The sequence below is a fragment of the Mirounga leonina genome, unplaced genomic scaffold (genome assembly GCF_011800145.1).
Source record: "Mirounga leonina isolate KUSES-001 unplaced genomic scaffold, KU_Mleo_1.0 Mir_366, whole genome shotgun sequence".
Taxonomy (NCBI): domain Eukaryota; kingdom Metazoa; phylum Chordata; class Mammalia; order Carnivora; family Phocidae; genus Mirounga; species Mirounga leonina.
This window is the reverse complement of record NW_023270709.1, coordinates 19,796,144-19,823,143: the sequence shown is the minus strand read 5'-3', so window position 1 is coordinate 19,823,143 and position 27,000 is coordinate 19,796,144. Positions and strand designations below refer to the sequence as shown.

Sequence of the window (27,000 nt, the reverse complement as noted above, 5' to 3'; positions counted from 1 at the left end):
CCTTCCTTCCTTCCTTCCTTCCTTCCTTCCTTCCTTCCTTCCTTCCTCCCTTCCTTCCTTCCTTCCTTCCTTTATTATTATGTTACGTTAATCACCATACATTACATCATTAGTTTTTGATGTAGGGTTCCATGATTCATTGTTTGTGTATAACACCCAGTGCTCCATGCCAAACATGCCCTCTTTAATACCCATCACCAGGCTAACCCATCCTCCCACCCACCTCCCCTCTAGAACCCTCAGTTTGTTTTTCAGAGTCCATCGTCTCTCATGGTTTGTCTCCCCCCTCCGATTCCCCTCCCTTCATTCTTCCCCTCCTGCTATCTTTTTTTTTTTTTTAATATATAATGTATTATTTGTTTCAGAGGTAAAGATCTGTGATTCAACAGTCTTGCACAATTCACAGCACTCACCATAGCACATACCCTCCCCAATATCTATCACCCAGCCACCCCATCCCTCCCACCCTCCACCACTCCAGCAACCTTCAGTTTGTTTCCTGAGATTAAGAATTCCTCAAATCAGTGAGGTCATATGATACATGTCTTTCTCTGATTGACTTATTTCGCTCAGCATAACACCCTCCAGTTCTATACACGTCGTTGCAAATGGCAAGATTTCATTCCTTTTGATGGCTGCATAATATTCCATTGTATATATATACATATATGTGTGTGTATATATATATATATGTATGTGTGTGTGTGTGTACACATATATATATATATATATATATCACATCCTTTTTATCCGTTCATCTGTCGATGGACATCTGGCTCTTTCCACAGTTTGGCTATTGTGGACATTGCTGCTATAAACATCGGGGTGCATGTACCCCTTCAGATCCCTACATTTGTATCGTTGGGGTAAATACCCAGTAGTGCAATTGCTGGATCGTATGGTAGCTCTATTTTCAACTTTTTGAGGAACCTCCATACTGTTTTCCAGAGTGGCTGCACCAGTTTGCATTCCCACCAACAGTACAGGAGGGTTCCCCTTTCTCCGCATCCCCGCCAACATCTGTCGTTTCCTGACTTATTCATTTTAGCTATTCTGACTGGTGTGAGGTGGTATCTCATTGAGGTTTTGATTTGGATTTCCCTGATGCTGAGCTATGTTGACCACTTTTTCATGTGTCTACTGGCCATTTGGATGTCTTCTTTGGAAAAATGTCTGTTCATGTCTTCTGCCCATTTCTTGATTAGATCATTTGTTCTTTGGGTGTTGAGTTTATGAAGTTCTTTATAGATTTTGGATACTAGTCCTTTATCTGATATGTCATTTGCAAATATCTCCTCCCATTCTGTGGTTGTTTTTTGGTTTTGTTGACTGTTTCTTTTGCTGTGCAAAAGCTTTTTATCTTGATGAAATCCCAATAGTTCATTTTTGCCCTTGCTTACCTTGCCTTTGGCGATGTTTCTAGGAAGAAGTTGCTGCAGCTGAGGTCGAAGAGGTTGCTGCCTGTGTTCTCCTTTAGGATTTTGATGGACTCCTGTCTCACATTTAGGTCTTTCAACCATTTTTGAGTCTATTTTTGTGTGTGGTGTAAGGAAATGGTCCAGTTTCATTCTTCTGCATGTGGCTGTCCAATTTTCCCAACACCATTTGTTGAAGAGACTGTCTTTTTTCCATTGGACATTCTTTCCTGCTCTGTCGAAGATGAGTTGACCATAGAGTTGAGGGTCCATTTCTGGGCTCTCTATTCTGTTCCATTGATCTTTGTGTCTGTTTTTGTGCCAGTACCATGCTGTCTTGATGATGACAGCTTTGTAATAGAGCTGGAAGTCCGGAATTGTGATGCCAGCTTAGCTTTTCTTTTTCAACATTCCTCTGGCTATGCGGGGTCTTTTCTGGTTCCATACAAATTTTAGGATGATTTGTTCCATTTCTTTGAAAAAAGTGGATGGTATTTTGATGGGGATTGCATTGAATGTGTAGATTGCTCTAGGTAGCATTGACATCTTCACAATATTTGTTCTTCCAATCCATGAGCATGGAACGTTTTTCCGTTTCTTTGTGTCTTCCTCAATTTCTTTCATGAGTATTTTATAGTTTTCTGAGTACGGATTCTTTGCCTCTTTGGTTAGATTTATTCCTAGGTATGCTATGGTTTTGGGTGCAGTTGTAAATGGGATCGACTCCTTAATTTCTCTTTCTTCTGTCTTGTTGTTGGTGTATAGAAATGCCACTGACTTCTGTGCATTGATTTTATATCCTGCCACTTGACTGAATTCCTGTATGAGTTCTAGCAGTTTTGGGGTGGAGTCTTTTGGGTTTTCCACATAAAGTATCCTGTCATCTGCAAAGAGTGAGTTTGACAACTTCTTTGCCGATTTGGATGCCTTTTATTTCTTTTTGTTGTCTGATTGTTGTGGCTAGGGCTTCTAATACTATGTTGAATAGCAGTGGTGATAGTAGACATCCCTGCCATATTCCTGACCTTAGGGGGAAAGCTCTCAGTTTTTCCCCACTGAGAATGATATTTGCTATGGGTTTTTCATAGATGGCTTTTATGATATTGAGGTATCTACCCTCTATCCCTACACTCTGAAGAGTTTTGATCAAGAAAGGATGCTGTACTTTGTCAAATGCTTTTTCTGCATCTATTGAGAGGATCATATGGTTCTTGTTCTTTCTTTTATTAATGTATCACATTGATTGATTTGCGGATGTTGAACCAACCTTGCAGCCCAGGGATAAATCCCACTTGGTCGTGGTGAATAATCCTTTTAATGTACTGTTGGATCCTATTGGCTAGTATTTTGGTGAGAATTTTTGCATCCATGTTCATCAAGGTTATTGGTCTGTAATTCTCCTTTGTCTGGTTTGGGGATCAAGGTAATGGTGGCCTCATAAAACGAGTTTGGAAGTTTTCCTTCCATTTCTATTTTTTGGAACAGTTTCAGAAGGATAGGTATTAATTCTTCTTTAAATGTTTGGTAGAATTCCCCTGGGAAGCCATCTGGCCCTGGGCTTTTGTTTTTTGGGAGATTTTTGATGACTGCTTCAATTTCCTTAGTGGTTATAGGTCTGTTTAAGTTTTCTATTTCTTCCTGGTTCAGTTTTGGTAGTTGATACATCTCTAGGAATGCATCCATTTCTTCCAGGTTATCTAATTTGCTGGCATAGAGTTGCTCATAATATGTTCTTATAATTGTTTGTATTTCTTTGGTGTTGGTTGTGATCTCTCCTCTTTCATTCATGATTTTGTTGATTTGGGTCATTTCTCTTTTCTTTTTGATAAGTCTGGCCAGGGGTTTATCAATCTTGTTAATTCTTGATGTCTTGGTTTATTTTGTTACTACTTCTACAAAATGGTTTTTGGTTATACATATTTAGATATGCCTCCTTTTTCTTAACCAGCTTCTGGGGTTTCCAGTCTTTTCTAAATTCACTGAAGTGCAGTTCACCTATCTTACTTTTTTTTTTTAATTTTTTTTTTTAATTTATTTATTTATTTGAGACAGAGAGAATGAGAGAGAGAGAGCACATGAGAGGGGGGAGGGTCAGAGGGAGAAGCAGGCTCCCTGCTGAGCAGGGAGCCCGATGCGGGACTCGATCCCGGGACTCCAGGATCATGACCTGAGCCGAAGGCAGTTGCTTAACCAACTGAGCCACCAAGGCGCCCCTCACCTATCTTACTTTCAGCTGTACAAGAGTGATTTTACAATTATATACTTTACATAATGCCCACCACAGTAAGTCCAGTTACCCTCAGTCACCACACGATATTATTACAGTCTTATTGGCTATGTTCCCTATGCTGCACTGTTCATCCCTGTGACTTATTGACTTTATAACTAGAAGTCTGTAACTCTTAATCCCCCTCACCTACTTTGCCCAGCCGCCCCCCACCCCGGGGCAACCACCAGTTTGTTCTCTGTATTTAAGAATCTGGTTTTTCTTTTTTTTATTGTTTATTTGTCGTTCTTTAGATTTCACATATAAGTGAAATCATATGGTATTCATCTTTCACTGTCTTACTTACTTCGCTTAGCATTATGCTCTCTAGATCCACCCATGTTGTTGGAAATGGGAAGATCTTATTTTTTTTATGGCTAAGTAATATTCCATTACATGTATACCACCTCTTCTTCCTCCACTCATCTATTGATGGACACTTAGGTTGCTCCTCTATATTGGTTATTGTAAATAATGCTTCAGTAAAAATAGGGGTGCACATCTTTTCAAATTAATGTTTTTATTTTCTTCAGATAAATACCCAGTAGTGTGATTACTAGATCATATGATAGCTCTATTTTTAATTGTTTGAGGAACCTCCATACTATTTTCCACATTGGCTGCACCAATTCACAATCCCACCAACAGTGCACGAAGGTTCCCTTTTCTCCATATTCTCACCAACACTTGTTATTTCTTGTCTTTTTGACACTAGCTATTCTGACTGGTGTGAAAAGAGATCTCACTGTGGCTTTTAATTTGCATTTCCCTGATGATGAGTGATGTTGAGAATCTTTCCAAGTGTCTGTTGGCCATCTGCGTGTCTTCTTTGGGAAAATGTCTATTCAGGTCCTCTGCCCATTTTTTTAATTGAACTTTGGTTTTTTTGGTGATGACTTGAGGAGTTCTTTACATATTTTAGATATTAATTTGGGGTTTCCAGTCTTGATTAAGAAGGTTTCCCAAAGATCTGAATGATCTATTTCTGAATCTACTCTGTTCCAAGGGTCTATTTGTCAGTTGCTAGGCCAATAATGTCTTGATTATAGTGACTTTATAATATTCCTATATTTCATACTTTTCTTAGCTTCAATAGGGTATTTATCAATATAAAACTTTATGATCATTTTATACAATTTTTAAAAGCCCATGTAGCTATTCTATTTTTGAACTGTGGGAAACATATATTATGTATATTTTTATGGTTTTATTACTTAAGGGAATAATTCCTCCATTTCTTAGAACTCATTGCTTAGAGAAAAGCGTTCAGTTTCTACATTTATCTCACATCCAGCCATCTCCCCGTATAGTTTATTAATTCTACTAGAGCGGCTGTTCTGTTTCTAATTTAGTCTCACGTTTGGGGGTGTATACACAGTCATCTCAGCAACAAGAAAATGTTTTTTTTAATCTCTTCCATTCCAGTAAATAGATCAGCAATATAATTTGTTGTCTTCTTGCATTTCCTATCACATTAAAGACAATGATAAATAAAATGCTGGTCATAGGCATTCTAATCTAGATACTTATTTAATTATATTTCACCATATAAAAAAAGCTGTTGTGGGGTGCCTGGGTGGCTCAGTCGTTAAGCATCTGCCTTCGAATCAGGTCATGATCCCAGGGTCCTGGGATCAAGCCCTGCATCAGGCTCCCTGCTCGGCGGGAGGCCTGCTTCTCCCTCTCCTACTCCCTCTGCTTGTGTTCCTTCTCTCGCTGTGTCTCTCTCTGTCAAATTAATTAATTAATTAATTAATTAATTTTAAAAAATAAAGCTGTTGTTAGTTTTTTATGAATAGTCTTTATTATGCCTAGTTTCCTTCTATTCCTCCTTAAGAGTTTTATTAGGAGTACTACTGAAGTCTACTAAATGTCTTCTCAGCAATGACTAATATGATCATGTTACTTTTAAATTTTTGATATAGTGGATTCGGTAGCTGGATTTTCTCATATTGAAACAAATTTATATCCTGCAATAATACCATCTTGACCATATTATATTGTCTTATACTGGTATTAAAGGTATGCTGGCTTCATATAGTGAATTGGGGAGGTACTTATCTTTTTCTATGATCTGGAAATGTTTAAATAAAAGTGTAATTATATGACTTTTTTTTTTTAAGATTTTATTTATTTGAGAGAGAGCATGCTCGTGCACACGCAAGAGAGAAAGAGCGTGCATGAACAGGGGGAGCAGCAGAGGAAGAAGCAGACTTCCCACTGGGCAGGGAGCCCGACCACAACCACACAGGGCTCTATTCCAGGACCATGGAATCATGACCAGAGCAGATGCTTAACCAACTGAGCCACCCAGGCGCCCCTAATTATCTGACTCTTAAAGACAGAATGACCAGACAAGGCATGAGAGACAATGGACTCTGAAAAACAAACTGAGGGTTCTAGAGGGCGGGGGGTGGGAGGAAGGGTTAGCCTGGTGATGGGTATTAAAGAGGGCACATTCTGCATGGAGCACTGGGTGCTATGCACAAACAATAAATCATGGAACACTACATCAAAAACTACTGATGTAATGTATGGTGATTAACATAACAATAAAAAATTAAAAAAAAAAAGACAGAATGACCATAAAACTTCTCATTCAAACCAGGACACTCTGAGAATGAAAGAAGATGCTAATAAACTATTAAAATCAAGGGGCGCCTGGGTGGCTCAGTCGTTAAGCGTCTGCCTTTGGCTCAGGCCCTGATCCCAGGGTCCTGGGATCGAGCCCTGCATCGGGCTCATTGGGCTCCCTGCTAGGCGGGAAGCCTGCTTCTCCCTCTCCCACTCCCCCTGCTTGGGTTCCCTCTCGCTATGTCTCTCTCCATCAAATAAATAAATAAAATATTTTTTAAAAAGGGCGCCTGGGTGGCTCAGTTGGTTAAGTGACTGCCTTCGGCTCAGGTCATGATCCTGGAGTCCCAGGATCGAGTCCCGCATCAGGCTCCCTGCTCAGCAAGGAGTCTGCTTCTCCCTCTCCCACTCCCCCCTCTTGTGCTCTCTCTCTCTCTCACTCTCTCTCTCAAATAAATAAATAAAATCTTTAAAAAAAAAATTTTTTTTTGAAAATTAAAATCAAATAACTTTTAAAATATATAGTGGTTGACAAAATAGTTGATTTGTGGACAAATATATTGGTGGACTGACAGAATGGTTCAATTCAGAAATTGTTTTCAGAAATAAAACTTTAAATAAATAAAATAACATGTTTGTATTCATTAAAACAATTTTTAAAGTTCTTTATATTGGTTTATTTTATTTTATTTTTTTTAAAGATATTTTTTATTTATCTATTTGACAGAGAGATAGCACAAGTAGGCAGAGTGGCAGGCAGATCAATAGCAACGACGTCACTTTTTATGTGTGCATAAGCAAACTTAAAGTCAAAAATGTGTGAAAACAGATTTAGAAGAGCCATTTGATCTAAATGAAAAGTCATGCTTCACAGAATAAAATTTAATGGCACCTTCTGCAGCTGCAGATGTTAAATCATGATCTTTGGGCAAAGCAATCTTAAAATAATTACAAATTTTTTAAGTAGATATGGATGTTGCTTCAGTAAATATGTGACTTACATATTCATCACTTTTTTTTTTTAGATTTTATTTATTTATTTGAGAGAGAGTAAGTGAGCAAGAGAGAGAGAAGGAGCAGGAGGAGGGGAAGAGGGAGAAGCAGACCCCCACTGAGCAGGGAGCAGGGCACAGGACTCCATCCCAGGACCCTGAGATCATGACCTGAGCCAAAGTCAGATAGTTAACTGACTGAGCCACCCAGGCGCCCCTCATTACCATCTTTCTTAAGAAACAGAAATTCAGTACTCAATTTTTCATGAAACTTTGCACCTCTTTAGCTCATTTTCTGCAAAAGGGGATTATTCCAAAGTCAATTTTAAAGTTATTAAACAATTAGTTTTTGATTTGCACCACAAAAAAATGACAAAACCACTGCACCTAGAACATTCAGGCTTCCCACACTTTGCATTGAAGTCAGCCTGGCAGCTTCATGTTTTTTGCAGGCCACGGTGTGGGATGGAGAGGAGATGGTACAACCATCTGGTACACCTGGGAGCAGGACTAGCAGCACTGAGTACCTGTCCCATGACCAGCAGGCCTGGGAGGAGTTAGTGGTCCTTAGCCACCAACGTAGGAACATGTTTCATTTTATTAGCAAGCAATCTACATGCTGTCCTTTAAAGGGGGTGCAAGCTAACTTGCATTTGGAAAGAATTGGGGGGGAAATACAGGGTTATAGTTAAGCACGTGTTAAAATCATAAAGTCCAGAACCAACATCAAATGGGACAGGACAACAGGAACAAACTGAGACTTCTAATGATCTGTTTGAATCTTCCACATGAGTCGATACTGGTCATTTACGTTTTAGTTACAAATTGTCTGTTTCTTCTATATTTTCAAATGTATTTCTATAGAGTTTTGCACAGTTTTCCCATATATTTCTTATAATTCTTTTGCACTCTCCTGCCACTGTGGTTGTGTCTGTTTCCTCAATCATAATCTTGAATATTTTTACTTTTCCCAATTTTTTGTCTTATTTAGCCTTTATGCTTTTTTTTTCTATTCTAGTAATTCTAACTTTTAACTTAATTAGTACCTTTTTTTTTTCTTTTGAGGGAAGCAGGTGTTCCATTAATCTTTTCTTCATGAATAAAATATATATTATATATGTAACATATATTACATATATATATTTACTGCTTTACGTTTTCCTTTGAGTAAAGCTTTGGGTATATACTATGCCCTAAAAATTGGGGTACAAAGTATAATTTTTACTGCTTTCTAAAGAATGTACTATTTCTTTTTAATCTACTCTTGATCAAAGGTTTATCTGGGAGAGCATTTCTTAGTTTCAAGTGGTATTTTGGGAGGTCATATTTTTATTATTGATTTCCAATTTAATTGGAATATATAATTAGGAAATGTGATCTTAAAAATCTCTACTTTTTATATTTGGTATGGTTTTGCTTTGTTTTTGTCCAAGTGGGTTGATAATTCTATCACTTCTAGTAATTGGGGTTTGGAAAAATCTCACATCTCCAAAGAAATAAACACTCTCTGAAAGGTGCCTTGACAACGTGTCCTGGTGAGCTGTCCTGCTCACCTAAAGTTCAGTCCCAGTAACAATGGTTGTGTCCCAGTGGCCCACTGCAAAAGAATTCGGACTTGCAAATCTGGAAGCATTCTTCTTCTTTTTTTTTTTTTTTAAGGTTTTTTTATTTATTCATTTGAGACACAGAGATACAGAGAGAGAGAGAGAATATGAACAGGGGGAGAAGCAGAGGGAGGGGGAGAAGCAGGCCCCCCCGCTGAGCAGGGAGCCTGATACGGGGCTCGATCCCGGGACCCTGGGATCATGACCTGAGCCGAAGGCAGACGCCCAACCAACTGAGCCACCCAGGCGCCCCAGCATTACTCTTCTAAGTAGAAAACAAGACAATTAATTATTTTTAACAGCCGATGATTATATCACCTTGGAATTTAATCAAAACTAACCAAAGGCATGCAATACTCCTGGATGGTACCCAGGAAACACGTAGTTCAAGTTTTCATTTTCCACCCTGGCATCTCAATTCCTCCTCGGCATTCATAGGAACCAGTAGACATCAGGTAAACCTGCTGCCCACCTACAAATCCAAGAGAAAAACATATTCTTGCATGTCTAGAGTGTCTCAGCATGATTCACTGAAACCTTGAGGTGCCAGGGGCTAGAACTATTTTTAAATGTAAGCAACTGCTAAGACAGGTAGTCCCACCAAGGCTTTGAAGAGTCTATGCTCACATCAGATCAGCCCTGGTGATCTAAGACTCACACAATGAGCACATTTAGTAGAGGAAATCTTATTTAAAATCACCAAGGAAATTCCAAACTCTTAGCAAAGAATTAGCGGATATTTCAACAAATATACACTTGGAGATGGGGTGTTGTGTTTTGGTTTTTTTTTTACAGTTTCTCTTAAAAGTTCATAAAGTGGAAGCTTCCTCAGGTCTGGCCAGTTGGGGGAAGAAACAGATGATAGTGTTGAGCATTTACTGTGTGCCAGGCAAGGTACTTGGTACTATTTTGTATCTGTTACCTCATATCTTCACAGAAGTCATTAGAGAGAAATATCTAAGTTTAATCACATTTTTAAATGTTTAGTAGCTGATATATCAGAAAAGGCTCATTAAAATATAGATTGGGCTATAAAACTGTTTCATGATATAGACCATTTAGGGTTAAATTATGACTCCTAAGTCAGATAGAATCCCCTAAAACTTCTAAGATCTTAGTTTGTGATGCCAGGAAACTTTTGTTTTGAACACAGACCAACAGACCCACCCATTTACTGTGAAGTAATTGTTATATAAAATTAATTAAGTAATGACTCACTGAATCAAATGACCTTTCGAGATCCAATCCCACCTCAACGACTTTTTTATTTGTCACAAAATTCAAAGTAGCATATAACCCGCTTACCTTTTCAGATTCACCTTCTGCCCCCTTTTCACTTTGCATCTAAGTACCAGCCATACGAAACTATTTTCAGGCACTCCAAATTTCTCCTTCACAAATTCCCCTGGTTCTCCATATACCCATGCCATTCCCTCCCCACCTTCTTCACCTGATAAGCAGCTCCTCGTGCCCCAAAATGTCACTCAAGGTGACCCACCCTCTCCACTTGACTTCCCTCCTCCCCCATCAGGCTCAATGGATGGCCTCCTCCAGTCTTCCATCTTTAGTAGAGGGTTCTCACCCTGAATGAAGGCACTCATTCAGCAAACATGTATTAAGGTCCTATTACCTACCAGGTTCGTTATGAGGTGCTGGAAATAGAACAATGAATAGAACATAACTTCACGTGGCATTAGGAGAAGTCAGTCATGTCTACCAGGCAGTGGGTGCCACGTGGCCCCAGGGAGGCAGCTTTTCGAGCCCCGCCCTGCAGAACAGGGAAGAGTCTGGGCAGAAGTGTGGGAAGCTGACAGAGAGGACGCTGGGGAAAAGGAACGGCATGAGCAAACAGGGAGAGATGGATAGCAGATAAGCTCTGCTCGTGGCCAAAAACATTTGGCTAGCCAAGGCATGCCATTAAAAAAGAAAAGAAAAGAAAAACTACTCTTTTATAGACTTTTTCAGGCTATACTAAAAGCAGATGATCTTCACAGAAAGTCACCTCTAACTTTATTCCTCATTGTTATTCATATCCAGTGCTTTCTTAATTCCAATGAGGCTCATTAGTAATACGTTAAAACTTCCAGATTTTATCTGAAGATCAAAAGGTGCTTTTATGACTGCCCCATAAGCATTCATGACTGAAGATAAATAGTTCAGCCGTGTGAGACATTGACACAGCAAACCGAGAAACAGGGTAAGGAAGGAAGACTCCTTCCCCTCCTCATGTAAAGGGGAGAGAGAGCAAATCAAGACAAATGATAGAAACTTTGGGGTAAGGCTCCTCGACCATCCTACTGGCGTTAGGGGGCCCCTGTCAAGCAACTTCCTTCTTTTTTTTTTTTTAATGTTTTTAATATTTTGTTACTTTGGATTTTTTTTTAAATTTTTTTTAAAGATTTTATTTACTTATTTGACAGAGAGAGGGAGAGCACGAGTGGGGTGAGGAGCAGAGGGAGAAGCAGACTCCCCTCTGAGCAGGGAGCCCGTCCCGGGATTCAATCCGAGGACTCTGGGATCATGACCTGAGCCGAACGCAGACGCTTGACCAACTGAGCCACCCGGGCGTCCCTCGGTCTTCCTTTTTTCTGACCATATGGGCCCACCCAGGCTGAAGCGCTCCTCCTCACTGATCCAAAATCGTATCCTCTTTGACCAACAGAGACAAAACTTTTCAGAGTCCCCCAGAGTATGATGTTGTTACTTAAATTCTGAGAAACAAAACAAGCAAACACAAAACTTCCCACCTTTTCAACCTTTCCTTGTTACACAGATTCCTGCAGGGCGACAGCACAGAGGCCGCGGGCCCAACCTCCGGCTACCAAAGTTGGAGGCAGGGAGGCAGAAATCAGAGCTCAAAAGCACACGGTAAACTTGAGTGCCCGCCTACCCAGTTCAGGCTAATTGTTTCCATTTGGACAGTTCAGGCGGCTTAAGATGTTCCTTTGATAATCACCTCAACTTCTGCCTCTGATCCGAAAACATAACAATACATGTTCCAAATGGGCAGGAGGCAGGCACTGTGGTCTACACCATGCCCTGAATGACACGGTGCTTTTTATTTTATGCTGTCTCAAAAATTCAAATGAGGCCGAAATGGCAAAAGAGTGATGACTAGTACCCCTTTCCTGCAAGGACCGAGTAAAAGGCGTCAAGTACAGTACTCGCGCCTTGGAACCAATAAATCTATGTGAATTCCCGCACGCTCACTATAAACTAGTTTGTTATAGAGGAAGGATCTTTCCAACCTCTGAAAACGAATCGAAACCTGTTACTCTAGCAATATTACTGCATCTGACGCTCTCACAAACATCATCTTGTTGCCCACGCACCACGCCCTTTCAGCTGGTTTTGTCATTCCCCTTTTACCAATGAGGAAACTGGGCACTGAAGAATGAATAGAATTTCTTTCCTTCTTTCTTTTTTAAGATTTTATTTGACACACACAGAGAGAACACAAGCAGGGGGAGCTGCAGAGGGAGAGGAAGAAGTAGGCTCCCCATGTGGTGCTCGATCCCAGGACGCTGGGATCATGACCGGAGTCGAAGGCAGACGCTTAACCGACTGAGCCACCCAGGCGCCCCCTGAATAGACTTTTCTGCGCTCAAACAGGCAGTGACTGGCACGACGCGGACTAGAGCCCAAGAACCAGGTCAAGCAACATTCTGCTAGCGCATGCCGGCCTCTCAAAGTAAACTTATAGGTGAAATCAAGCTCCCCTTGTTCTCACATCAGGAACTTTTTTGTAAGGAGGCCAAAAATAGAAGGCTGATGTAAAACATTTTAATTCCATTTTTAAACACCTACTTAGGGCAAAAGGCCACCTGTTTTGCCAAAACAAATTAGACAATGTTCCTTATCTCAGCGGAAACCCAATCTTAACCAAGAAGAAAAATAGAAAACATACTCCAACAACTCTGAGTACATGAATTCTCAGCATTGGCCTCCTGCAAGAAGGAAGAGGCAAGTTTCCTGGAAGAGGGAACAAAGTGTATGACTCAAAGACTATTTCGGTACAAGATCCTGTTTCAACCTTGGTGTCCATCTGTTTGCTGAGAATGTAAAGTTGTCTGGGTCCAAGTCAGAGAAGGGGATGAAATCATCTACTAAAAACATTTCTGCAGGATCTCCATGAAGGTACGTTGTGATTACGCAACACAGTCTGCAGTTAGAGGCCAGTGCCCACCTTCCCGTTACCTGTCTGGCCTTCTGTGTGGCCATGATGCCTCACCCCGGGGAGGTAAGTTCAGGGATTTAGCTAACCAAATGGGGAATGCTGTAAAACTCATTATTAATTGACTGCAGGCTAATTGAGGGGAAAATAAACAACTCAAAGAACTGCATGCGAGAAAAAAATAGTTACTAAATATTTTACACACAGGCATCGAATAACTCATAACAATACCGGGAGCCTGGGTGGCTCAATTGGTTAAGCGACTGCCTTCGGCTCAGGTCATGATCCTGGAGTCCCGGGATCGAGTCCTGCATTGGGCTCCCTGCTCTGCAGGGAGTCTGCTCCTCCCTCTGACCCTCCCCCCTCTCATGTGCTCTCTCTCTCATTCTCTCTCTCTCAAATAAATAAAATAAAAATAAAAATAAAATAAAATCTTAAAAAAAAAAACTCATAACAATACCTATTTATCAAATGTTGCAGCTAGGCATTCTTCCCTCCCTAGTCCTCCTCCCCAGACTCTCTCATCTTTCCTAGGGGAGTCACTAAGGACAGCAAACTCACTACTCTCGACTCTATTTTACTACCCTTCCTTTCGTGGCATCTAATATACCTGTACATTTCCACACCTGGAGCCCACACATTCACCTGCTTGCCTCTGTGGTTTCTCTCTCCCTCCTTCAGAGTAAGAGAAAATGAAGGTTCCAGAAAATATTGAACTTTAGAGAAGTTCAGGGGAATTAGTATTCAGAAAGGTAATGAATTCAGGGCTTTATTTTTTTTTTTTTTTAGTATTTTATTTATTTATTTGAGAGAGAGAGATTGAGAGAACAAGTGGGAGAAGGGGCAGAGGGAGAAGCTGACTCCCTGTGGAACAGAGAGCCCGATGCAGGACTTGATCCCAGGACACTGAGATCATGACCTGAGCCGAAGGTAGACCCTTAACCAACTGAGCCACCCAGGAACTCAAATTCAGGGCTTTAGACACAAAGGAGTCCAGACTCCAATTTTAAGAGCAAGTAAAGTACAAGGTAATAATTAGCATTTCAGCTATATTGTAGACCAAATGATCATTTATGGTTGGGCTAGAAACCTAAACTGCCAAGTATAATATTGTTTCCATAGTAAAATGAGTTCCAAGTTCTAAACAACAGACCTGCAAACAAATTTTCGGAACACCTAATATTCATAGGTTTGGGCCACCTACCAAAAAATGTAACAATAAATTTTTCTCCTTGAGTTTCTTTCTCTTTGCCACTACAGAAGAATATGGAAAGTATATACATGTATATAACTGAGTGATGATGTTTGACCTCCTTCCTTAGATGCTCCTTCAGTTGAGAAAGGAGTTGGTGACCATTTGTTCCGAAGAGCCCTAGGTGAATTTATTCTTTCCACTGTGCCTGATGAAAGTAACCAGATCCACTTCTGGATAAGTAGTGACTATAAGGGAAAGGGCTCTCAACATTATCATAAAGAGATAGTAAGGACAAGAGGTTGGAAGAGGGTTTTATTTGCTTTATATTGGCAAAGGGAGTCAGAAGTTGAGCTCCAAGAAGGCAGGTGGTTTCTTCTGGGTAGATAATGTAAGTATACTCCTATATGAGAGTGTGTGTGTGTGTGTGTGTGTGAGAGAGAGAGAGAGAGAGAGAGAGAGAAAGAGAGAGAGTGTGTGTGTGTGTATAAAGGCAATTAAGGAACAAGATTGGAGGGACAATGATGATATAATGTACTTCCAAAGGGGGAAATCATTGACATAACAACATATTGGCCAAGTCTGTCATAAACTTGTTTTCTCTTCAAAGAACTATAATCATGGGTCAAACCTGGGGGAGGGGGTAGAGGGACTCTTAGGATTCTCCATGTAATCATTAGAGTACCCAGAATGGGCCGTAGTCAAACCAGATGAGTGAGAAAAGACAAGAGTCAGACATTCCTACCAGTAAAGGATGTTGCTCTCAGATCCCATGGTAGCCATGTCCAGACGATGTAATTCTGCCTCCTTGGCTAAAGCTGACTGGACCCAGAATGGATGTCTGCAGTAGAGCCAATCAGATGTTCTCTACCTGGAATTTGGAATTTGGATTTTAGGGACAAATAATCTCTGTGCTTGGCTGAAGCCATGCAGCAGCCATGATATTCTACCATCTATATGAGCTACAGAAAAATCCAGAGAAAGAACAATAAAGCAGATGTGAGAGAGGAGGTAAGATAAGAATCAGAGAAAGGGAATAATGGGTTTCCAGTCCTCAGTTCCGGTTCCTTCCAGAAGCCACCTGCATTCCTATCTTTGAGCTCCTCAAGACACTCTTTGTCCTTATAGCAAAGTCTCCTTTTTTGTTAAAGCTAGCTCAAATTTATTTCAGTTTTTTAAAATCAGAAACACCTTGATTAAACCACACTACCATAAAGTAAGTCAGCATCATGTTATGAAAAGAACATAGCCTTGTGAATCTACCAGTGCTGGGTTCAAATCTTGGCTCTACTGAATGCAAGCGGTCTCATCTAGAGTGCGTTTCCTGACCTCTTTGGGCCTTGATCTCCTCACCTAAAAAATGCAGATAATGACTGCCATGTGTAGTTGTGAAAATCAGAAAAACATATCTAGAACCCCTGGCACATAGTAAATACAGATTAAATAATAACTCTTAGTGGAATTCATTGGAGCAATAATTATGGTAGCAATATGGCATTACCACCGATATCTCAATAGGAAGGTTATATCTAAAACTTATGAATACAGGGGCAACTGGGTGGCTCAGTCAGTTAAGCATCTGCCTTTAGCTCAGGTCATGATCCCAGGGTCCTGAGATCGAGCCCCCCATCAGGCTGCCTGCTCTGCAGGGAGCCTGCTTCTCCCCCCCTCAGCCGCTCCCCCTGCTTGTGCTCTCTCTCTCTCTCAAATAAATAAATAAAATCTTTTAAAAAAATCTTATGAATACAGAAAAATGTTTTCCTTAAATTTTTTAGTTTATAAAATAATTCAATCCAAGTTGTTTTACTGAGATACTCTAGTAAATCTGATGTATGGGTTCATTTTAAAATACTTTTGAATGTATCCTCTTTCACAGATAACTTCTATATTTATGGGGAAAATCCTAGGGAAATCCCTGTAGCAACTCTAACTACAAGATCACTTCTTTTTTTTTTTCACATCATCCCAACAGGGGCATGAACTCACAACCCTGAGATCAAGAGCCACATGCTCTACCCGCTGAGCCAGCCCGGTGCCCCCAAAGAATCACGTCTTTATCAATTCATCTTCTCCATCAGCTGACACATTAAAGAAATGGTTCTAGTCCTTGTGGAAATCATAGACCCTTTTGAGACTAGGATAAAGCTATGAGCTCTCCCTTCTGAAGATTCACATACATGCATAAAATGTTGCACGTTTTCTAGTGCGCATGGTTCTGTGAATCTCATGCATGAATTCCTAAGAATTGAACAGTCCGATAAACCGCTTTACCTGATATTTCTTTAAATAAGTCTGCATGTAATAAGTCAGGTATGACCCACAAATAAGAGATAACCTATATTAAGCCCCCCACCAACTCCCAGGCTAATACCCTTACTGAAATGCAATACAGCAGGTCCCCATGTGTCTTGGATATTCCAAGGTAGTCTTTACATACTTAACCACAGCACTTACTCTACCACATTTTAAGCATTGACTTACTTGCATGTCTCCCATACTAAACTGTGAATGAGGGCAGAAACAGTGTCTTTCATTTCCAGGATTATGCTTTATATAGTAAATATTCAATAAATGGTAAATAAAGAAGCATATGGTATTTTATAAATACAAATTACGACTTATGCTTGTCTTTGACTCAAGAAGTAGAAAATCCAAGATAGTCTGCAAGCAATAAAAGGATTTTAATCCGGTCCAGAACATCCCCCCAAATATCATTTCTACAACCCTACTAGGGCTGAAGAAAGTCTCTGCTTGGTCAATTCTAGAGAATTACTTTTTTTGGCAATGAAGCTCTACCCAGTGCATAATTCCTGGTCTTCTTTGATTCTCTTCTCTTCTAAGACATTTCTAAAATATACATCAACCATACACACAAACATGTGAGCACACACATGTACACACGACGTTTAAGTGTCAGATTTTCATGGAAATGCCTTGCACCCCAGTCAGCCAAAATATATTCATTTGTTGTTTCTTATATATGTTAAGGGTAGTGGTAGCAATGAGAAGGAGAATTAGAATAAAGACACTTCAAGACACAGCCCCCAGGGGTGCCTAGGTGGCTCAGTCGTTAAGCGTCTGCCTTCGGCTCAGGTCATGATCCCAGAGTCCTGGGATCGAGCCCCACATCGGGCTCCCTGCTCCGCAGGAAGCCTGCTTCTCCCTCTCCCACTCCCCCTGCTTGTGTTCCTGCTCTCGCTATCCCTCTGTCAAATAAATAAATAAAATCTTTAAAAAAAAAAAAAAAGACACAGCCCCCAATAAGATTTTGAATGAATACTTACCCAAAAACAAACTTGAAACAAGTTAAAGATAGATAATAGGGGGCAAACTTTAGTTTTATCTCTATATTATTAGCGCCTTAATTGAATCCCAGATGATCTAGATACCACCTTCTTCCTCAAACATAGCCTTTTCGTTCATTCAGCAAATACTGAATAAATCCTCGTGTGCCAGGCACAGTGCTAGAACCTAGGGATACAAAGGTAAACGAGAAAGCCAGGGTGCTTGACTTCTCAGAGAAAAGACTGTCTTTCCTTCCCAGCAGAACAATTTTTTAAAAGTGATAATAATAAAGCATATGAGTGTCACGCTAAGAGATGCAGAGATTCTATAGAAGCACTTCACTGGAGCCCACATTTGCTCTGATCTGGAGCAATGGGTTCCAAGTATGGTCCTCATACCAGCAGCATCAGAGTTTCTTGCTGGTTTTAACAAGCCCTCTAGGTGATTCTGATTCACACCCAACCCCAGCACAGTTAAATCAGATCACTGATACTTTAACATGTCCCCAGGTCATTCTACTGCGGAGCGAGGGTTGAGATACTGGTCCATGGAGTGAAGAGAGACCTCCCTATGGAAATGACATTTAAGCTGAGACCTGGATGAATAGGAGTCAGGAAATAAATACTAAAAATGAGTGTCAAGGCAGAGAAAACTGCATGTTTAAAGGGCAGAGGGCAGAAAAGCATGGTGCATTTGAAGAATTTATAGAATTCAATGGGGCTGGATTATAGAGAAGTTGAGGAAGACTGCTTTAAGAGTAGAGTGAAGAGGTAGATCAGATGATTGAGAAGGAATTTATAAGCTTAAGAGTTGAACTAAAAACCCATGGAAAGTCTTTGTAAGCCACCAGATCTTTATTTTTTAAATATCACCCTGACTGCCATGTAGAAATATGTTGAACAGAAGCAAAATTTAATACAGGTGCCTCTAGCTAAGAATTTGCTTCAGTAGTCCAGGTGAGAAATGAGACCAGCAGTTGCAATGCAGTTGGAGAAAAGTAAACACCTTCACCATTATTAAGAAATAGAATTGGGGGGGGCGCCTGGGTGGCTCAGATGGTTAAGCGTCTGCCTTTGGCTCAGGTCATGATCCCAGGATCCTGGGATCGAGTCCCGCATCGGGCTCCCTGCTCCTTGGGAGCCTGCTTCTCCCTCTGCTTCTCTTTCTCTCTCTCTCTCTCTGTCTCTGAAGAATAAATAAATAAAATCTTAAAAAAAAAAAAAAAGAAATAGAATTGGGGGGTGCCTGGGTGGCTCAGTCAGGTGAGCCTCCAACTCTTGATTTCGGCTCAGGTCATGGTCTCAGGGTCCTGGGATCAGTCCCTACGTTGGGCTCCACATTCAGCGCAGAGTCTGCTTGGGATTCTCTCTCCCTCTCCCTCTGCCCCTCCACTCATTCTCTCTCTCTCAAATAAATAAATAAATCTTTTTTTTTTTTTAAAGAAAGAAAAATAGAATTGACAGGACTAGGGGATTAGTAGGATGTTGGAGATCTGGGAGTTCAAGAACTCAGTGCCAACTTCCATGTTTCTGATAAGAGCAATTGGGTAGATAAACCCAAGTTGATATTTAAGCACATTGAATTCAAAATCGGATGTACAAGTGAAAACATCTAGTAGGTTCTTTGACAAGAGGTATAGAACACCCTGATTTAGGAGTCATCCGCTTATCTATGGTATTGAAGCCATGGATTGGAATGGCATAACCTAAAGAGTAATTCAAGTTTGAGGTGAAGAGGACTTAGATCCTAACCCCTTGGGAGCACTAAAGAATACAGGAGAAAGGGGTAACAAAGACAAAAATAGCCAGAGGGGTAGGAGGAAAACCAAGGGACCAAGTGAATGTAGTACATGAAAGCCACAGTAAGATAAAGCTCTGAGGGGCACCTGGGTGGCTCAATCGGATGGGTGTCTGCCTTTGGCTCGGGTCATGATCCCAGAGTCCTGGGATTGAGCCCTGCATCAGGCTCCCTGCTCTGCAGGGAGCCTGCTTCTCCCTCTGCCCCTCCTCCTGCTCATGCTCTCTCTAGCTCTCTCTCTCTCAAATAAATAAATAAAATCTTGGAAAAAGAAAAAAAAAAGGAAAGAAAAAGCTCTTAGAAGCAAAGAGAAGCCTACAGAATCAAATGCTGGTAAAAGTTTAAGCAAGGTAATGACCAGATGGGTCCCCTGGATCAATGACATTCGAAAGTCAATAGTGACTTCAACAAAAGAAGTTTCAGAAAGTGGAAGAGATGAATCCTGCTTGGAATTGGGCTGAAAAATAAGCTGCAGGTAAGGAAATGGAGGCAGCAAGTAGTTAGCATAGTCAAGAAATTTTATTATAAAGAGGAGATAAATTGATACCTAGAGAGGGATGTGGAATTCATCAAATACTTTTTTTTAAAGCACGGTCAAGAGCAAATGTAGAAGACAGAGAAGATGCTGAGGAGTGGTAGAATAAGGAGTGTAGGTTAGACTCCAGTACAAGGCCACTAAGAAGATGGGAAGGGTCTGGACTTGAGCCCAAGAGTAGAATTTGCCCAAGGTAAGAAGGGACACCTCTTCCTTAAGCACTCATCGCTGGGTGAGACTTCACAATGGGGCACACACATCTGTATTCACTTTGCTTCCATGTTTTCATTAGGAGAGTGATTACAAACCCTGGAATATTTGCAAATACTATTACCATTATGATGGGAGCTGCTGAGAATGAATCTTACTCGGAGCTTTTGGTGCATCGATGAGCTTCAATGTACATTCGCAGACAAGCCCCGGAGAACCTAAGAGCTGGTACCCCGGTCAGACCAACAAGGTAGTGACCAACTCATCCCAAGTGCACCCAGGACTTTCCCTGTTTTAGCACTGAAATCCCTGTGTCCCAGAAAACCACAATGCCAGCAAACTAGAACAAGCGATCAGATTAGATCAGGTTCAAATTCAGCCCCTGTGAATGTTTGCAATATGCTCCCTTTCCATAATAAGTCAGTTAGTCTTTCAAATAATAAATTATCAAACTTACCTATTTATATTTTTAACCCAAACTAAATCTTAGAGTTTGCTGCTTACAGGGCAAAGTAAAACTCCTTTTTATTCCCTTCATAGACCCTGTAAGAGGCAAGGCTAATGACATAATTCATTTGCTCTATGTCCAATCTCATTCTATAAGAACCTAGAATGTCCTGGACTACAAGTCCAGCTATAGATCTGCTGAAATTTTTTGCCCTTTTAAGAAAACTAAATGATTATTCAAAGCAAAGTAAAAAAATAATTGATCCACAACAGAAAGAAAATATTTTATTCAGCCCTTAATAATTCAAATTTTTGCTTGTTTTGCTAACTGGATAGGCTCTGGAGGAATAAATTACATTAGATACATAAATACTCAAATATAGAATGATTCAGCATTTTCATTACAGTACACAATATAATCTAGAAGGAACCTAAATTTAGGCTACTAATAAATCTAATGACTGTTGAAGGACAGGGAGGAGCCAGAGCATTTTAAATAAAAGAATTAAATTAGTGTAATTCAACTTAAAAATAATTAGCTAAAATAAGATGCTTTTACAAATATAAATTGCCTAATTCATACATTTAAAATAAATTGCCAAATGACAATTTCACCACAAAATAACAGTCTCAATAGGAGAGATTATATACAAAGCTTAATGCTTTTCAGAAGTACTAATGTACTGATATTTCTAAGTAATATATTTGTTTTGCCAGCTTTATTAAGTATAATTGACATAATGTTGTATAAGTTTAAGGTGTGTCACGTGTTGATTTGATACATTTACATATTGCTAAGTGATTACCATGTAGCTTTAGCTAACCCCTCCACCACCTTACAGTTACCTTTTTTTTGTGATGAGAACTGTACATTAGATCTTCCAAACTTATTCATTATGCACACGTGTGTGCACGTGCACGCACACACACAACCCCCCACATCTCTATTCATTTATCCATAAATGGGCCTGACACTGTTTCCCTATCTTGGCTATTGTCAACGATGCTGCAGTGAACACGGCAGTGCAAATATCTTTTTTTTTTTTTTTTAAGATTTTATTCATTTATTTGACAGAGAGAGAGAGAGAGAACAAGTAGGCAGAGAGGCAGGCAGAGGGAGAGGGAGAAGCAAACTCCCTGCCGAGCAGGGAGCCTGATGCGAGGCTCGATCCCAGGACCCCAGGATCATGACCTGAGCCGAAGGCAGCAGCCCAACCGACTGAGCCACCCAGGTGCTCCGCAAATATCTCTTTGATACATGGTTTTCATTCCTTTCAATATGTACTCAGGAGTGGGATTGCTGAATCCTAGGGTAGTTCTATTTTTAATTTTTGGAGGAACCTCCATACTGTTTTCCACAGTGGCTGCACCAGTTTGCATTCCCACCATTGCCAAAGGAGGATTCCTTTTTCTCCACATCCTCGCCAACACTTGTTATTTCTTGTCTTTTTGATGATAGCCCTTCTAACAGGTGTGAGGTGATATCTCATTGTGGTTCTGCTTTGCATGTCCCCGATGATGAAAGATGAGCCTTCTTTCTGTGCACCCGTTGGCCATCTGTATGTCTTCTTTAGAGAAATGTCTATTCAGTTCCTCTGCCCATTTTTTCATCAGATTGTTTTTAGGTTTTTGTTTTGGTCTTTGGTTTTCGCTCAGTTGTATGAGCTCTTATCAGATATATAGTTTGCAAATATATTCTCCCATTAGTTGCCTTTCCATTTTGTTGATTTTTTTTTTTTTTTTTTTTTGGCCATTCAGAAGCTTCTCAGTTTGGGGCGCCTGGGTGGCTCAGTTGTTAAGCGTCTGCCTTCCACTCAGGTCATGATCTCAGGGTCCTGGGATCCAGCCCTGCATCGGGGTCCCTGCTCCGTGGGAAGCCTGCTTCTCCCACACCCCCTGCTTTTGTTCCCTCTCTTGCTGTGTCTCTCCCTGTCAAATAAATAAATAAAATCTTTAAAAAACAAAAAAAAAAGAAGCAGCTTCTCAGTTTGACATAGTTCCACTTATTAATTTTTGCTTTTGTTGCTCGTGCTTTTGGTATCATATCCAGAAAATCATTGCCATGACCAACAACAAGGAGTTTTTCCCCCTATGTCTTCTTCTAGGAGTTTTATGGTTTTAGGCCGTGTGTTTAAGTCTTTAATCCATTTCAAGTGTGTAAGACTGGGGTTCAATTTCATTCTTCTGCACAAGGATATCCAGTTTTTCCAACTCCATTTATTGAAAAGCCGATTATTTCCCAACTGAGTATTACTGACTCCCTTGTCAAATATTAGCAGACTGTGCATGTGAGGGTTTATTTCTGGGCTCTCTATTCTGTCCCATTGGTCTATGTGTCTGTTTTTATGCCCGGACCATACTGTTTCAATTACTATAGTTTAGTATAGTTGTGTAAATCAGGAAGCATAATACCATTGCCTTGTTATGCTTTCTCAGGATTGCTTTGGCTATTTGGGTCTTTTGTGGTTTCATACAAATTTAGGCTTTTTTTTTTTTTTTTTCTATTTTCATTGGAATTTTGATAGGGATTTGCACTGACTCTATAGATGGCTTTGGAGGGTATGGACATATTAATTCTTCTGATCCCTGAACACAGGATATCTTTCCATTTAGCAGTGTCTTCTTTAATTTCTTTCATCAGGGTCTTACAGTTTTCAGTGTAAAGATCTTTTACCTCTTGGTTAAATTGATTCCTAAGTATTTTATTGTTTTTTGTGTTATTGTGAATGGGATTATTGTATTTCTTCTCATAGTTTGTTGTTAGTGTATAGAAATGCAACTAATTTCTGGATGCTGATTTTGTATCCAGCAACTTCACTGAATTTGTTGACTAGTCCTAATTGTTTTTTGATGGGCTCTTTGGGGTTTTGGTTTTTTTTTTCAAGATTTTATTTATTTATTTGGGAGAGAGAGACCACGAGCAGAGTGAGGGGCAGAGGGTGAAGTGGACTCCCCACTGAGCAGGGAGCCAGATGCAGGACTGGATCTGGGGACTCCAAGATCATGACCCAAGCCAAAGGCAGACACTTAACCAACTGAGCCACCCAGGCACCCCTCTTCAGGATTTTCTATATATAAGATCATATCATCTGCATTTGCAAACATAGATAATTTTATTTCTGCCTATCCAAGAATGCTTTTTTTTTCCCCCCTGTTTGGTCTGGCTAGGACTTCCAGTACTATGTTGAATAGGAGTGGTGAGAACAAACGTCCTGTTTTGTTCCTGAGCTTAGAGAACAAGCTCTCAGCTTTTCACTATTGAATAAGATGTAAGCTGTGGAGCAATTATATATGGCATTTATTATGTTGTAGTACATTCCTTCTATAACCTAATTTGTTGGGAGTTTTTATCATGAAAGTATGTTGCATTTTGTCGATTTCTGTGTATATTGAGATTATGATTTTTTTCTTTCATTCTATTACTGTGATGTATCACATTGATTTGTGTATGTTGAACCATCCTTGCATCCCAGGGACAAATCCCGCCTAATCATGTGCTTTTGATGTGCTGTTGAATTCAGTTTGCTAATATTTTGGAGAATTTTTCCATCTATATTCATCAGGGATTTTGGCCTATAGCTGTGTGGGGGTTTTTTTCTTGTAGTGTCCTTACCTGGCTTTGGTATCAGGGTAATGCTGGCCTCATAAAATGAGTTTGGGGGGCACCTAGCTGGCTCAGTTGGTAGAACGTGTCACTCTTGATCTCAGGGTCATGAGTTCAAGCCCCATGTTGGGGGTACAAATTACTTAAAAGTAAATTTTTTTTTAAAAAATGTGTTTGGAAGTGTTCATTCCTCTTCAATTTTTTAAAGAGTTTGAGAAGAATTTGGTGTTAATTCTTCTTTAAATGTTTGGTAGAATTCACCAGTGAAGCCATCTCATCTTGACCTTTTCTTTGTTGGGAGGGTTTTTGATTACAAATTCCATGTCCTTACTGGTTTGTTCAGATTTTCTATTTCTTCATAATTTGGTTTGGTACAATGTATATTTCTAAGAATTTATCCATTTCTCCTAGGTTTTCCAATTTGTTTGCATGTAACTGTTCATAATAATCTCTTATGATCCTTTGCATGTCTGTGTTATCTGCTACAATGTCTTCTCTTTCATTTCTGAGTTTGAGTCTTCTTTTTCTCTTAGTGTAGCTAAAAGTTGTCAGTTTTATTTATCCTTTCAAAAAACCAGCTCTTAATTCCATTGACATTTCTCATTGTTTTTCTGGTGTTTATTTCACTTATTTATGCCTTGGTCTTTGACATTTTCTTCCTTTTGCTCACTTTAAGCTTACTTTGTTCATTTTATTCCCTAGTTCCTTGAGGTATAAAATTGGGTTATTTGTGATCTTTCTTTTTTCTTAATATAGGCACTGATTGCTATCAAGTTCCCTCTAGAACTGCTTTTGCTGCACCCCATAGGTTTTGGTATGTTGTGTTTCCATTTTCCTTCATTTTAAGATTTTTAAATTTTCCTTTTGATTTTTTTTTTACCCATTAGTGTTCAGGAATATGTTGTTTAATTGCCACATATTTGTGAATGTCCCAGCTTTCCCTCTGTTATTGATTTCTAGTTTCATACCATTGTGTTTGGAAAAGATACTTGGTATGATTTCAATCTTCTTAAATTTGTAAAACTTACTTTGTGATCTATCAGATGATCAATCCTGGACAGTGTTCCATGTGCACTTGAGAAGAATAGTATTCCATCTGTTGGACGGAATGTTCTATATATGTTTGTTAGGTGCATTTGGTCTAAAGTATGGTTCAAGTCCAATGTTTCCTTGTTGATTTTCTGCCTCACTGATCTGTCTATCCTTCAAGTGAGGTACTGGAGTCCTCTACTATTAATGTATTGTTGTCTGTTTCCTCATTCAGATCTGTTGGTGTTTGCGAAATAACCTCCAGATCTGTGGGTGCTCTGACTTTGGATGCATATATATTTATGACTGTTACATCTTCTTGATGAATGACCTCTTTATCATTATATAATGTGTCCAAACTTATATGTTTTTGTCCCAACAATGTGCTGAAACTTCTCTGAACACCTGGACTTCCACAAAGGCTCTCCTGTCTGTGGGTGATTGTCTTAGACAGTGCTTCCCAGGGGCTCCTGGACCATGGCTGAGAGAGGCTGGAGCTGGTTCATGGACCACTGCACCAAGGTCTAGCTGCCTCTTACCTGATGTGCAGGGTGTCAAGTCTCCTCCCAAGTTCCCTTGGCCTATGGTGCTGAATCCCACAGCTCCCCCAAAGGCACTTTTGTCTCTCAGTATATTTCTTACCTACTGACTATGTCTAATGTTATAATAATAATTGGTATAACTTAATGCTCATTATTTCCAAAATACTAAGATGCTCAAATGGGAACTGCTACCAAAAGAATAAAACACAGTATGTTAACTTTCTTTGTCATTCACAGTCAAATTGATTACACACACTGCTCAGTTATTTACTTCTTCTCACTCTCGAATTCCTGTTGGAAATTGATAGTAAATAATCCCAAAGAAACTGGGAGGAGGGTGAGTTTCGATACCATGGTCACACCTGAAACTTCTCTTACCACAAGACAAAAACTGATCTTACTGTTGACAAACACAGTCAGGAGTATTAGACATCAATCTATAAATCACAATGTTTATAGTATGCATTCTAAAATAAAACTAGGGGTTAGCAGGCTTATGTCCTTGAAAAAAGGACCAAAACTAAACGAACACTATAGGGAAGGGAGAAATCATTGTCAAATAGGTATAATTGGTATTCTGAGAAATTAGGTTGAGATTTTATCCCCATCAAAGCTTCTCAGAGGCCTAAGCATCAATAGTATTAATGGAAAATAAAAATCTAAAGCTGCCCTTGTTCTCCCTCAATCCAGCTCAGCTACAGCTCAGCTTTTAAGAAATGTATTTACCTCCCTACACTCGGTTGCTAAACTCTTTGTAATCCCCAGGGGAAGTGTGGTTGAATTTGGTAAAAGGAAAGGAAGTGTGGATAGCTAATATTTCGCTCTTTCCTCAGAAATAAAGGCCCATTGTGTTGCCATCATGGATATTGTCATTGTTATGAGGCTTTCTGGGTTCTCAGAGTATGTTCATATCTACATTATCATTCTAGTCCCCAAAATTGGTCTCAATAGCTAAAACAGGAACTGTTTCAAATTAGTTATTTTAGATTATCCCTGGTACTGTTTTCTTCCCTAACAGAGCTACAGAAGTAGAATAAGTGCCCCAGTGATATCAGAAATCACAGTTCTTAAAACACCCTAGTTACTTAGAGAAACAGAGCATAAGTTAAGACAGTGGTTCTCAACCCAGGTCACACATTAGAGTCACCTAAGGGTGCTTTTTAAGAGAACAACACTGGTCTGTCTTTTTTGCTAAACCAATAAAATCTGGATCCCTGGGGGTAGGGCCCAGGCACGTAGTATATTTAAATAGATTCACTAAACAATTTTAATGGGTCCCCAAGATTCATTAAGAATTAGGTGTGACAGCATATAAAGGAAAAAATAGCAGTATC

General features: G+C 39.8%; 1 protein-coding gene across 2 annotated transcripts in view; it reads right to left on the bottom strand.

Annotated features, from left to right (window-relative positions):
* The window catches only part of RNF144B (ring finger protein 144B), a 176,764-nt gene that overhangs the window by 87,703 nt on the left and 62,061 nt on the right, over window positions 1-27,000 (bottom strand). The window contains exon 2 of one of the 2 annotated variants that reach the window (XM_034985751.1): window positions 14,963-15,088. The gene's annotated coding sequence lies outside the window, so the exon portion shown is untranslated. Of the gene's footprint in view, window positions 1-14,962; window positions 15,115-27,000 lie in introns of those variants that run through there. The other variant, XM_034985750.1, reaches the window with a different exon arrangement.